Raw genomic sequence first — 12434 nt, 5'->3', positions numbered from 1 at the left:
CCCATGGTCCCCATATCTGAATTTCACCTCCAACAAACATCCGGGATCGATCTATCCATTTTATTCAGAAGGTATGGGACTCTATACCAGCGTGAGACTATCTTGTATCTTGATATTGGTTTGCGATGGAAGCTTTATGTACTAAGGTCAGGATCTTCCCTATCTGTTGTGGGGTAAATGTGATGCCTAAGTCCCTCTCCCATTTGTGGATAAATGGTGGGGGTCGACTCCTCCTCCTGACTACTCAATAGGTTGTACAGGAGGGAGAGGGTGTGTCGCACAGGTTCCCTTTTGTGACAGATGGATTCATAGAGTGTCAGGTCTCTAGGAGTGTAGGGGGCCCTTTGTATGGCCAGAAGAAAGTGACAAAGTTGATAAGCACTAAACAAGTCAAGCGGAGGGTCAGAAAGCTCGGCGACAGTTTGCGTGGTCGGGAGCCCTCCCGTGGGCCACACCTCTCCCAGACGCTGTTTCCCCACCACTGTCAACTGTCGCAGTTTCTTGTTGGTAAATCCCGGTGGGAAGTCTGGATTAGCTATAACCGGAGTCATTGGTGATGGCAGGGGAGCAATGTGTGTGCAGCGGAACAACCTCCGCACAACAGCCAACGTAGCTCCCACTACGGGGTGACCTCTGAGGTCTTTTGGTAGGGAGGACAGGAGCCACGGGGAGGTCAATAGGGGAATGGATCCATCCTCAATCTCCATCTCCACCCACTGCTTGTGTGGGCCATTACAATGCCAATCAACGACTCTCGCTAGCAGAGTCACTCTGTAGTATTGTCTGAGATCTGGGAGACCCAGACCCCCCTTGTCCTTTGGTCTGGCAAGCAATTGCAAACGGGCTTTGGGCGGTTTGCGCGCCCAAATAAAGTCCCGGAGCAGCACCTGCAGTTGTCTGAAAAAAATTGGGGGTAACCGGATCGGTAATGTCTGGAACATGTATAAGATCCGAGGGAGGGCCATCATTTTGAATGCATTACAGCGCCCAAACCAGGTCAGTGTTAAAGCATGCCAGTTTCCCAAATTAGATTTCAGTCTATCCAGGAGAGGGACAAAATTAAGCAGGTACAATTGCGATAAATCGGCTGCGATGTCAACGCCCAGTTAACGTATAGATTTTTCAGCCCAGTAGAATGGAAAAGAGGAGCGGAGCCTCTTGGCCTCACCATCCGGGACCGATATATTCAATACAGCCGACTTGGCGCAATTGTTTTTATAGTTTGATAGGCTGCCGTGTCGCTGTAGAGACGCAAGTATTTTGGGAAGCAAAATGTGTGGATTGGAGACGGAAAAAATTAGATCGTCAGCGTACGCCGCAATTTTGTGGTGTGCCGAGGGTTTGGATATGCCAGTAATATTCGGGTCATTCCGAACGTGACACATAAGTGGTTCCAGTGTCAGAATTAAAATTAGGGGAGACAGAGAGCACCCCTGCCTCGTCCCATTAGTGATGGGGAAAGAGTCCGAGCACCACTCGGTCTCCCGTACCGCTGCCGATGGCGTGGAGTAAAGCGACATTACCCAGCTCATCATGTTGGGGCCAAGACCTATATGTTCCAGGGTGGCCTGCATAAAGTGCCAGGCCACCTTGTCAAAGGCCTTCTCCGCATCCGTTGACAACATAAGCAAGGGCCTTCCCGGTACATGCGCCGCATGGATTAAATGGAGGACTCGGGCCGTATTGTCTCTAGCTTCCGACTTATTTTTATTTTTTTGCTTGTTTCCCAAGGTGACCATCTTGGCGTTTGTCAAGAGGGTTGAAAGTGCCTGAAGAGATTGCCTACGGGCACATCACCCTGAAAGCACCCGATCTCGTTTGATGTTGGAGGCTAATAGAGTCGGGCCTTGTTAGTACCTGGATGGGAGACCGCCTGGGAATACCAGGTGTCGTAGACTTTTTTTTATGTTGTTGACGTTGACCTGTTTTTTTTTTCGCTTATTTCCCAAAGTGAGCATCTTGGTGTTTGTCAAGAGGGTTGAGAGTGCCTGAAGAGATTGCCTATGGCCACATCACTCTGAAAGCACCCAATCTCGTCTGATCTTGGAGGCTAAGAAGAGTCGGGCCTGGTTAGTACCTGGATGGGAGACCACCTGGGATTACCAGTTATTGTAGGCTTCTTTTTATGTTGTTGGCGTTGATTCGTTTTCTTTTTTTTGCTTGTTTCCCAAGGTGACCATCTTGGCATTTGTCAAGAGGGTTGAGAGTGCCCAAAGAGATCGCTTACAGCAGCATCACCCTGAAAGAGCCCTATCTATTCTCTTTTCTGAGGCTAAGAAGGGTTGGGCCTAGTTAGTACCTGGATGGGAGATGGCGTTGGAATACCAGGTGCCGTATTCTTCTTTTTATGTTGTTGACATTGACCTGTTTTTTATCGCTTGTATCTCAAGGTGACTATCTTGGCATTTGTCAAGAGGGTTGAGAATGCCCAAAGAGATTGCCTATGGGCACATAACCCTGAAAGCACCCGATCTCCTCTGATCTCAGAAGCTAAACAGGGTTGGGCCTTGCTAGTACCTGGATTGGAGACCACCTGGGAATACTAGGTGCTGTAGGCTTCTTTTTATGTTGTTGGCCTTGACCTGTTTTTTTTTTTCACTTGTTTCCCAAGGTGACCATCTTGGCGTATGTCAAGAGGGTTGAGAGTGCCCGAAGAGATTACCTACGGCCCCATCACCCTGAAAGCACCCAATCTCGTCTGATCTCGGATGCTAAAGAGTGTCGGGCCTGGTTAGTACCTGGATGGGAGACCGCCTGGGAATACCAGGTGCCATAGGCTTCTTTTTTTTATTTTTTTTTATTTAGTAGTATGCAACATACAATGCAAAGGCAACTTCACAGAATGTGTGATACAAATAGTTACAAACAAACGATCATATTGCATGGATATCAGAGCCAATGGTAAGAAGTCCGAGGAGAATAGCATGTGTACAGCTTTGCGGTCATATCAAGATGAGATTAAAGCTCCATCTCGTTGGGATCCTCTACCACGTAAAATATTATTGATACTAGCCCTGCTATCCTCGAAGAGTTTAGATATCCATAGATAGGGGAAGAGTATTGTGTAGTAGTCAAATGGGGTCGGAACATACCATTTTCTTTTCCCTTTTTTGAGTTAAGAAGGGAAATAGTAGAACTGAAAGGAGGGAGAAGGGGAAAGAGAAGATTGGGGAAGGAAATGGCAGAAAAGGAAAAGAAGGGGTAAGGGGGTGTCGTGGGTAGAGTGGATAGGATGGGGTCCCCTCCCAGGGAGCAAGAGACGCCCTCGGCTCACCAGCTCATCAGCTGTCCAACGTTTGGAACAGCGATCTCCAACAATCACCATGAGCTTACTATGTCTCGCGGAGGTATTCTTCCGAAAAGCGAAACTGGGTCCAGTAGAACCATCTGTTCCCATGCTCCTCCGTTTTATCCCTCATTGTGGCAGTCAGGTCTTCCATTCGTTCAATATCATTTACCCTTGCGAACCACTGGGTCACCATTGGAGCAGATTGCTCTTTCCACTGACTTGGGATACAGGCCCTAGCTGCATTGAGGAGATGTTTAAGTAAGGACTTATGATAACGCTTTCTCGACATAGAAGTTAGATTGAGAAGAACTGCTGTGGGATCATTGGCTAAGGAAATGTCTGTGAACTTGTGGATGAGTCTCAGGACAGGCTGCCAGAATGTTTGTAATTTAGGGCATTCCCAGAAAATGTGGAGAATGGTGCCAGCCTGTTGCCCGCAGCGACAGCAGCGGTCAGATTGACCGGGGAATATTTTGGCCAACACCACCGGTGTACGATACCAGCGTGTGATCAGCTTATATGAGATCTCCTGATATTTACTGCAGAGTGACGACTTATGGGCGAAAAAGAGTATTCTGTCCTTCTGTGGTTTGGAGAATGTAGTTTGTAAGTCCCTTTTCCATTTAGCTAGGAAGGGTGGATCCGTGGAGGATTGTGCGTCTGTCAGGATTTGGTAGGACCTAGAGAGGAAACCATGAACTGGGCCATCATCCAGGCAAAGTTCCTCGAAGGGGGGGAATTGTCTAGAGAAGAACGAATGGTTAGGTAGTGATCAGAGGAAATGGATTAGCTGTCTAGCTCTCCAGCTATCCAATGCAACAGGTACTTGCTCTAGCAGTATGGTCCCCATGGGAATCAAGCCCGTGGGTCCAAGAAATAGGGCTGCTCTCAGAAGCCCTTTCGGGGCTTGCCTGGTAAAGGCCTGGTCAGACAGGCCCGGAGGGAATCTAGGATGTCCAATAATTGGGGTCATAGGAGAAGGGAAGTTAGTCAGGTGGGAAAGGTGAAAAAAACTATCCATCTCGGCGAGCGAGGGGCCAATTAACGGGTGAGTAGTCACACAGGGCTCCAATGGCCTCCCCGCCCAAGGCAGACCAGTCAGTGGAACCCGCACCATCTCCTGCTCTAGCTTGACCCATAGCTTCAGTTCCCCATGCCGGTGTCCTATCACATATGGTCCCCCATCGGATAGTGTCCGCTGTGTGCTGCGCATGCGCAGTACACAGCAACACAGATTCCGAAAATTGCCGAGCATGAACGGCGCCTGCGCACTGAGTCCAGTTTCTATCCCCACTATCCAAGTGGACATAGAGTAAGAATATAAAAGAGCCGAGCGCAGCGAGGCCGAGCCCGAAGCGTGGCGAGCTAAGCTCGCCTGCGAGGGGCCCTCTAATATTCACAACCCTATGTCCGCTTGGATGGTGGGGCTACCACCTCCACTCACCGCGCAGGCGCCGTTCGGCTTCGGAGATTTTCCGAAGCTTCGTCTGCTCCGTACTGCGCATGCGCAGTACGGCGCAGACACTTTATCATGGCCGGACAGTATATGGCAGAACACCAGCACCAGTCAACCACCGGTGTCATGTGCGTCGCTGTGTAATATAGAGCAGGGTCCGGGAAGCCAATACCTCCCCGCAATTTCGGTCGCAACAGCATTGCCCTACCAATACGCATATGTTTTCCGCGCCAGAGGAACTTGATAAACGTTGAGCGAACCGCATGAAAGAAAGTCTGGGGTATTTTGATAGGTAAGGCTTGTAGTAGATACAGAAGTCGTGGCATTGCGTTCATATTACAGCGTCCGAACCATGACAGAGCTAGTGGGTCCCATCTCTTAGGGTCCGCTGTAAGCCCATAGGCTTCTTTTTATGTTGTTGGCTTTGACCTGTTTTTTTTGCTTGTTTCTCAAGGCGACCATCTTGGCGTTTGTCAAGAGGGTTGGGTGTGTCTTGAAGAGAATGCTTACGGCCACATCAACCTGAAAGCACCCGATCTCGTCTGATTTCAGAGGCTAAGCAGCGTCAGGCCTGGTTTGTACCTGGATGGGAGACTGCCTGGGAAGACCAGGTGCCATAGAAGGATCTGGTCTGGTTAGTGTCTTGATTGGGAGATCGCCTGGGAATACTGGATGCCGTAGGCTTCTTTTTATGTTGTTGGCTTTGACCTGTTTTTTTTAGCTTGTTTCCCAAGGTGACCATCTTGGCCTTTGTCAAGAGGCTTCAGAGTGCCCAAAGAGAGTGCCTACGGCCAAATCACCCTGAAAGAGCCCAATCTCATCTGATCTCGGAGGCTAAGCAGCAATGGGCCTGGTTAGTACCTGGATGGGAGACAGCTTGGGAATACCAGGTGCCGTAGGCTTCTCATTATGTTGTCGGCGTTGACCTGTTTTATTTTCCCTTGTTTCCCAAGGTGACCATCTTGGCATGTGTCAAGAGGGTTGAGAGTGCACAAAGAAATTGCCTACGAGCACAACACCCTGAAAGCGCCCAATCTCGTTTGGTCTCAGAAGCTAAGCAGGGTTGGGCCTGGTTTGTACCTGGATGGGAGACCGCCTGGGTTTTCCAGATGCCGCAGGCTTATTTTTATGTTGTTGGTGTTGACCTGTTTTTTTCGCTTGTTTCCCAAAGTGATCATCTTGGCATTTGTCAAGAGGGTTGAGAGTGCCTAAAGAGATCGCTTACAGCCGCATCACCCTGAAAGCACCCTATCTCTTCTGATCTCAGAGGCTAAGAAGGGTTGGGCCTAGTTAGTACTTGAATGGGAGACGGCACTAGGTGCCGTAGTCTTCTTTTTATGTTGTTGGCGTTGACCTGTTTTTTTTCGCTTGTTTCCCAGGGTGACTATCTTGGCATTTTTCAAGAGGGATGAGAGTGCTCAAAGAGATTGCCTATGGGCACATCACCCTGAAAGCGCCCAATCTCCGCTGATCTCAGAGGCTAGAAAGGGTCGCGCCTTGTTAATACCTGGATGGGAGACCGTCTGGAAATACTAGGTGCGGTAGGCTTCTTTTTATGTTGTTGGCGTTGACTTGTTTTTTTTTGTTTGTTTCCCAAGGTGACCATCTTGGCGTTTGTCAAGAGGGTTGAGCGTGCCTGAAAAAATCTACTATGGCTGCATCATCCTGAAAGAGCCAAATCTCATTTGATCTCAGAGGCTAAGCAGGGTTGGGACCTGGTTAGTACCTGGATGGGAGAACGCCTGGGATTTCTCGATGCCATAGGCTTTTTTTAAGTTGTTGGCATTGACTTATTTTTATTTTTTTTGTTTTATTCTTTTATTAAGTATAAGTAGAACAACATAAATATAACAGTCAACCATACAGCATGACCCAGGGTCACAATTACATGGTAACAAAAAATAGGCAGCCAAATAACTCTGGGTTCTCAGAGGGGAGTCCTAGAGTTTCATGCAGAAATGAGAGAAACCCCACCTCGGACATGTAGTACAGTATAACTAATGCAGCCCTGTTCGGACAAATGTAATCATGGAGAGCAACTGGGACCACAGCGAGCCAGCTTATCATGACCTATGTGAACCAGAGTAAAATATGAGCCGGTCGTGTCCAGAACCCTGGGGCTCTTCTGGGTCCCAAAGGCTAGTAAGGAGACAAGGCATAGTCAAAAGGGAGGACGGGGGAAGAAGAGAGTGCAAAGACGGAGAGAGAGGAGGGGGGGGGATGGCGGCGGGGAAAAATAGAAAAATAAAGACGAAAAGGGAGGGGGGGGGGATGCCACCGAGGGCAGACATGGCCTACGTAGGTAAACGTTAGATGTTCAGTCTTTTTCTGGGACAGGGGCGCTGCTCACCTCCCGAATGTAGTCTCAAGTACCAGAAAAATACCTCCAGGGCCTCCATGTAACACTAAATGCCTCTTCAGTGTTGTGAAGGGTGGCGGTCAATTCTTCCATCCGGAGAATATGATTGACTTTGGAATACCACAGCACTTTGGATGGGGGGCTGAGGCTGCCTCCACAGTGTGGGAATGCAGGCCCGGGCGGCGTTCAGGAGTTGCATCGGGAGGGTTTTTTTGTATTTTCGAACAGGCTGTTCGGTCAAGTGTAGAAGGCACGCTGCTGGGTTGTCTGCGATATCTACATTTCTGAGAGTTTTTATCGTCTCGGTCACCTCCACCCAAAAGTTCCTCAAGGCCAGGCATGCCCAGAAAATGTGTCCCATGGTCCCCGTATCTGAATTGCACCTCCAACAAACATCCGGGATCGATCTATTCATTTTATTCAGAAGGTATGGGACTCTATACCAGCGTGAGACTATCTTGTATCCTGATTCTTGATATTGGTTTGCGATGGAAGCTTTATGTACTAATGTCAGGATCTTGCCTATCTGTTGTGGGGTAAATGTGATGCCAAAGTCCCTCTCCCATTTGTGGATAAATGGTGGGGTCGACTCCTCCTCCTGACTACTCAATAGGTTGTACAGGAGGGAGAGGGTGTGTCGCACAGGTTCCCTTTTGTGACAGATGGATTCATAGGGTGTCAGGTCTCTAGGAGTGTAGGGGGCCCTTTGTATGGCCAGAAGAAAGTGATGAAGTTGATAAGCACTAAACAAGTCAAGCGGAGGGTCAGAAAGCTTGGCGACAGTTTGCGTGGTCGGGAGCCCTCCCGAGGGCCACACCTCTCCCAGACGCTGTTTCCCCACCACTGTCAACTGTCGCAGTTTCTTGTTGGTAAATCCCGGTGGGAAGTCTGGATTACCTATAACCGGAGTCATTGGTGACGGCAGGGGAGCAATGTGTGTGCAGCGGAACAACCTCCGCACAACAGCCAACGTAGCTCCCACTACGGGGTGATCTCTGAGGTCTTTTGGTAGGGAGGACAGGAGCCACGGGGAGGTCAATAGGGGAATGGATCCATCCTCAATCTCCATCTCCACCCACTGCTTGTGTGGGCCATTACAATGCCAATCAACGACTCTCGCTAGCAGAGTCACTCTGTAGTATTGTCTCAGATCTGGGAGACCCAGACCCCCCTTGTCCTTTGGTCTGGCAAGCAATTGCAAACGGGCTCTGGGCGGTTTGCGCGCCCAAATAAAGTCCCGGAGCAGCACCTGCAGTTGTCTGAAAAAAATTGGGGGTAACCGGATCGGTAATGTCTGGAACAAGTATAAAATCCGCGGGAGGGCCGTCATTTTGAATGCATTACAGCGCCTGAACCAGGTCAGTGTTAAAGCATGCCAGTTTCCCAAATCAGATTTCAGTCTATTCAGGAGAGGGACAAAATTAAGCGGGTACAATTGCGCCAAATCCGCTGCGATGTCAACGCCCAGGTAACGTATAGATTTTTCAGCTCAGTAGAATGGAAAAGCGGAGCGTAGCCTCTTGGCCTCACCATCCGGGACCGATATATTCAATACAGCCAAAGGTGCAATTGATTTTATAGTTTGATAGGCTGCCGTATCGCCGGAGAGCCGCGAGTATATTGGGAAGCGAAATGTGTGGATTGGAGACAAAAGAAATTAGATCGTTAGCGTACGCCGCAATTTTGTGGTGTGCCGAGGGTTTGGATATGCCAGTAATATTCGGGTCATTCCGAACGTGACACATAAGTGGTTCCAGTGTCAGAATAAAAATTAGGGGAGACAGAGGGCACCCCTGCCTCATCCCATTAGTGATGGGGAAAGAGTCCGAGCACTCTGAAAGCACCCAATCTCGTCTGATCTTGGAGGCTAAGAAGAGTCATGCCTGGTTAGTACCTGGATGGGAGACCACCTGGGAATACCAGTTATTGTAGGCTTCTTTTTATGTTGTTGGCCTTGATTCGTTTTTTTTTTTTTTTCGCTTGTTTCCCAAGGTGACCATCTTGGCATTTGTCAAGAGGGTTGAGAGTGCCCAAAGAGTTCGCTTACAGCAGCATCACCCTGAAAGAGCCCTATCTCTTCTCATCTCTGAGGCTAAGAAGGGTTGGGCCTAGTTAGTCCCTGGATGGGAGATGGCTTTGGAATACCAGGTGCCGTAGTCTTCTTTTTATGTTGTTGACATTGACCTGTTTTTTTTTCGCTTGTTTCCCAAGGTGACTATCTTGGCATTTGTCAAGAGGGTTAAGAGTGCCCAAAGAGATTGCCTATGGGCACATAAGCCTGAAAGCGCCCGATCTCCTCTGATCTCAGAGGCTAAACAGGGTCGGGCCTTGCTAGTACCTGGATTGGAGACCACCTGGGAATACTAGGTGCTGGAGGCTTATTTTTATGTTGTTGGCGTTGACTTGTTTTTTTGTTTTTTTGTTTACCAAGGTGACCATCTTGGTGTTTGTCAAGAGGGTTGAGAGTGCTTGAAGAGCTCGCCTATGGCCACATAACCCTGAAAGCACCAGATCTCGTCTGTTCTCAGAGACTAAACAGGGTCGGGCCTTGTTAATACCTGGATGGGAGACCACCTGGGAATACTAGGTGCTGTAGACTTCTTCTCCTGTTGTTGGCGTTGACTTGATTTTTTTGTTTGTTTCCCAAGGTGACCATATTGGCGTTAGTCAAGGTTGAGAGTGCCTGAAGAAATCTCCTACGGCCACACCACCCTGAAAGAGCCCAATCTTATCTGATCTCAGAGGCTAAGCAGGGTTGGGACCAGTTTAGTACCTGGATGGGAGACCGCCTGGGATTTCCAGATGCCGTAGGCTTCTTTTTATGTTGTGGCCATTGACCTATTTTTTTCCGCTTGTTTCCAAGGTGACCATCTTGGTGTTTGTCAAGAGAGTTGAGAGTGCCTGAAGATATTGGCTACGGCCACATCACACTGAATCTGTTCCATCTCATCTGATCTTGGAGGCTAAGCAGGGTCCGGCCTGGTTAATGCCTGGATGGGAGACCGCCTGGGAATACCAGGTGTCGTAGGCTTCTTTTTTTTTCAAATATAATTTTTTCTCCAAATAGGGGAAGACGGTCCCCCAAGTACATAATGCAACAGAGAAATACAGAGCAAAAAGCAGCTGAACAATACTTGATACAGGTATATTCGCAACTGTGAGTCTGCCTTCCATCAATCACAATGATTCGAGGCACGGATAAAGTACTGTACCAAGATCCAGGGTCACACAAACCCCAGGTCCCTCCGGCATAATCCATCCAGAGGGGGGTGTGGGGCCGTCATTCCCAATTTTCCACTCTTTCCAAAAGAGAGAGGGGGTGGAGGGGGTGAGAGATAGGGGAGGAAGGCCGAAAAGAGAAGGGTTGAAAGATCAGAAAAGGAGAAGAGGGGACGAGACACGATGGCAGCCACTGTCCAAGGGGCCAGTCAAGGAAAGCTCAGAGCACTAAGGCGATAGCAGGCGACATCCTTCTAGCGAGAATATAAAGGTATTCCAGATGTCTCAGGTTTGTTTAAAAAATTCTTGTTTACCTTGTGATGTGAGGATCAAGTCCTCCATTTTTTTTAATGTCCTCTATTTTCCTAAGCCAGTGAGTAATGAAAGGGGGGGAACATTTTTTCCAATAGAGAGGGATGCAGGATTTCGCCGCATTAATCACATGCCGTAAAATAGATTTTTTTGTACTTCTTAATGGGAATCTGTGAATGGTACAAGAGAAAGAATGCAGCCTCTTCCTGGATGGAGAAGTCTGTGAATTTTTGTGTCATGCATCGGATCTCTGTCCAGAAGTCCACCAAGCTGAGGCAGGACCAAAAAATGTGCAGCAACGTGCCCTCTTCTTCTCCACACCTCCAGCATATGTTCGAGGAAGAAGGGAAACATTTCTGCAGCTTTGATGGTGTCAAATACCACCTGGTGAGAAGTTTAAAATTCGTCTCCTGTATCTTCGTGCACAGCGACATTTTGAGAGCCAAAGTGATAATGCGTTGTCTCTGTGCTGGGGAAAATTAGCAATTAAGGTCCTTTTCCCAGTTGGCCAGACAGGTTAAGTGTGGGTAATCTGTTTGAGAGAGAATGTGGGCCAAAGGGCCTTCGCTCCTGCATAGAGTCTCAAACTCCGTCTGAGGGCGGGCGAACGTTTGAGGATTGGGGATGGAATGGAGAAAATGATGTCGTTGCGCCGCTCTCCAAAAAGGCAGTTGGAAAAGCCCTGTCGGATCTGTTAGGGTTGAGAAAGAAGGCCATTTTCCATCAATGACGAATTTAGACGCATTGTCTAGGTTGGAATTTCTAAGTGGGTCCCCAGTTCAAAGGTTGGATGGCCACGTATAGGGAATAGGGGGGAAGTCAAAGACGTGAGTGTGTTTTGGGTAGCGATCAGGTGACTGACTTTCAACTAAGCCCCTATAGTGGGATGTGACATAAATTCTGTGGGTAAATACTTATAGCACCACATGGCGCTTCTTAGCGGGATTCGGGAGTGAGCTTAGAAAATTTGTTTCGATTCCAGTCCAATACACGCCCCAGATGGGAGGCCAGGTAGTAGCGTCGCAAGTTAGGGAGAACCAACCCTCCCTGTTGTTTAGACAATGTCAGCTGTGACCGCTTAAGTCTGGGATTTTTGTGGGCCCAGTTAAATTGAGTGAGCAAGGATTGAGCTTGCTTAAAAAACAGGACTGGAATCTGGATCGGGAGAGCTTGGAAAAGATAAGTAAATTTAGGGAGTATGTTCATTTTAATGAGATTGCATCTGCTGAACCAGGAATGGAGGCCAGAATGCCACCCGTGAAGCAAACTGCGGATCTTAGTGACAAGGGTTGGGGGGAAGTTCAACATAAACGTACGCGCGATGTCCGGTGGAATGTAAGTACGTGAGTATATCTTACTTATCCATGCCAGCATCCGTTCACTCAGACCTATATGGCGAAGGACCGAGAACATTAATGTCCATTTGACCCGATCAAAAGCCTTCTCGGCATCAGTACTCATGAAAAGACAAGGGGTCCCAGATGACTTTGCTTTACGGATCAGGGTAAGCACCTTAGTGGTGTTGTCCCTATCTTCCCTGGTGGGAATAAAACCTAACTGGTCAATATCAGTACTCATGAAAAGACAAGGGGTCCCAGATGACTTTGCTTTACGGATCAGGGTAAGCACCTTAGTGGTGTTGTCCCTATCTTCCCTGGTGGGAATAAAACCTAACTGGTCAATATGTATAAGGGACTACAAGTGATGTGCCAATCACGTGGCGAGGAGTTAGAGAATAGTTTTAGGACCGAATTTTGGAGGGAAATGGGTCTGTAGCTCCCACATAGGCCTGGGTCTTT

General features: G+C 48.5%; 6 pseudogenes; all 6 read left to right on the top strand.

Annotated features, from left to right (window-relative positions):
• Positions 1–1999: 1999 nt before the first annotated feature.
• Positions 2000–2118, top strand: LOC143947960 (5S ribosomal RNA; annotated as a pseudogene).
• A 321-nt stretch (positions 2119–2439) lies between these two features.
• LOC143948417 (5S ribosomal RNA) lies at positions 2440–2558 on the top strand (annotated as a pseudogene).
• A 102-nt stretch (positions 2559–2660) lies between these two features.
• On the top strand, positions 2661–2779 carry LOC143948103 (5S ribosomal RNA; annotated as a pseudogene).
• A 2749-nt stretch (positions 2780–5528) lies between these two features.
• Positions 5529–5647, top strand: LOC143948279 (5S ribosomal RNA; annotated as a pseudogene).
• Positions 5648–9584: 3937 nt separating this feature from the next.
• Positions 9585–9703, top strand: LOC143949605 (5S ribosomal RNA; annotated as a pseudogene).
• A 95-nt stretch (positions 9704–9798) lies between these two features.
• Positions 9799–9918, top strand: LOC143949825 (5S ribosomal RNA; annotated as a pseudogene).
• The last annotated feature ends 2516 nt before the right edge of the window (positions 9919–12434 follow it).

The sequence above is a fragment of the Lithobates pipiens genome, unplaced genomic scaffold (assembly GCF_037356315.1).
Source record: "Lithobates pipiens isolate NorthernLeopardFrog02 unplaced genomic scaffold, aLitPip1_a1.2 Scaffold_30, whole genome shotgun sequence".
Lineage (NCBI taxonomy): Eukaryota > Metazoa > Chordata > Amphibia > Anura > Ranidae > Lithobates > Lithobates pipiens.
Note: the sequence above shows the minus strand (reverse complement) of the source record. Positions and strands in the feature narration are given on the sequence as shown.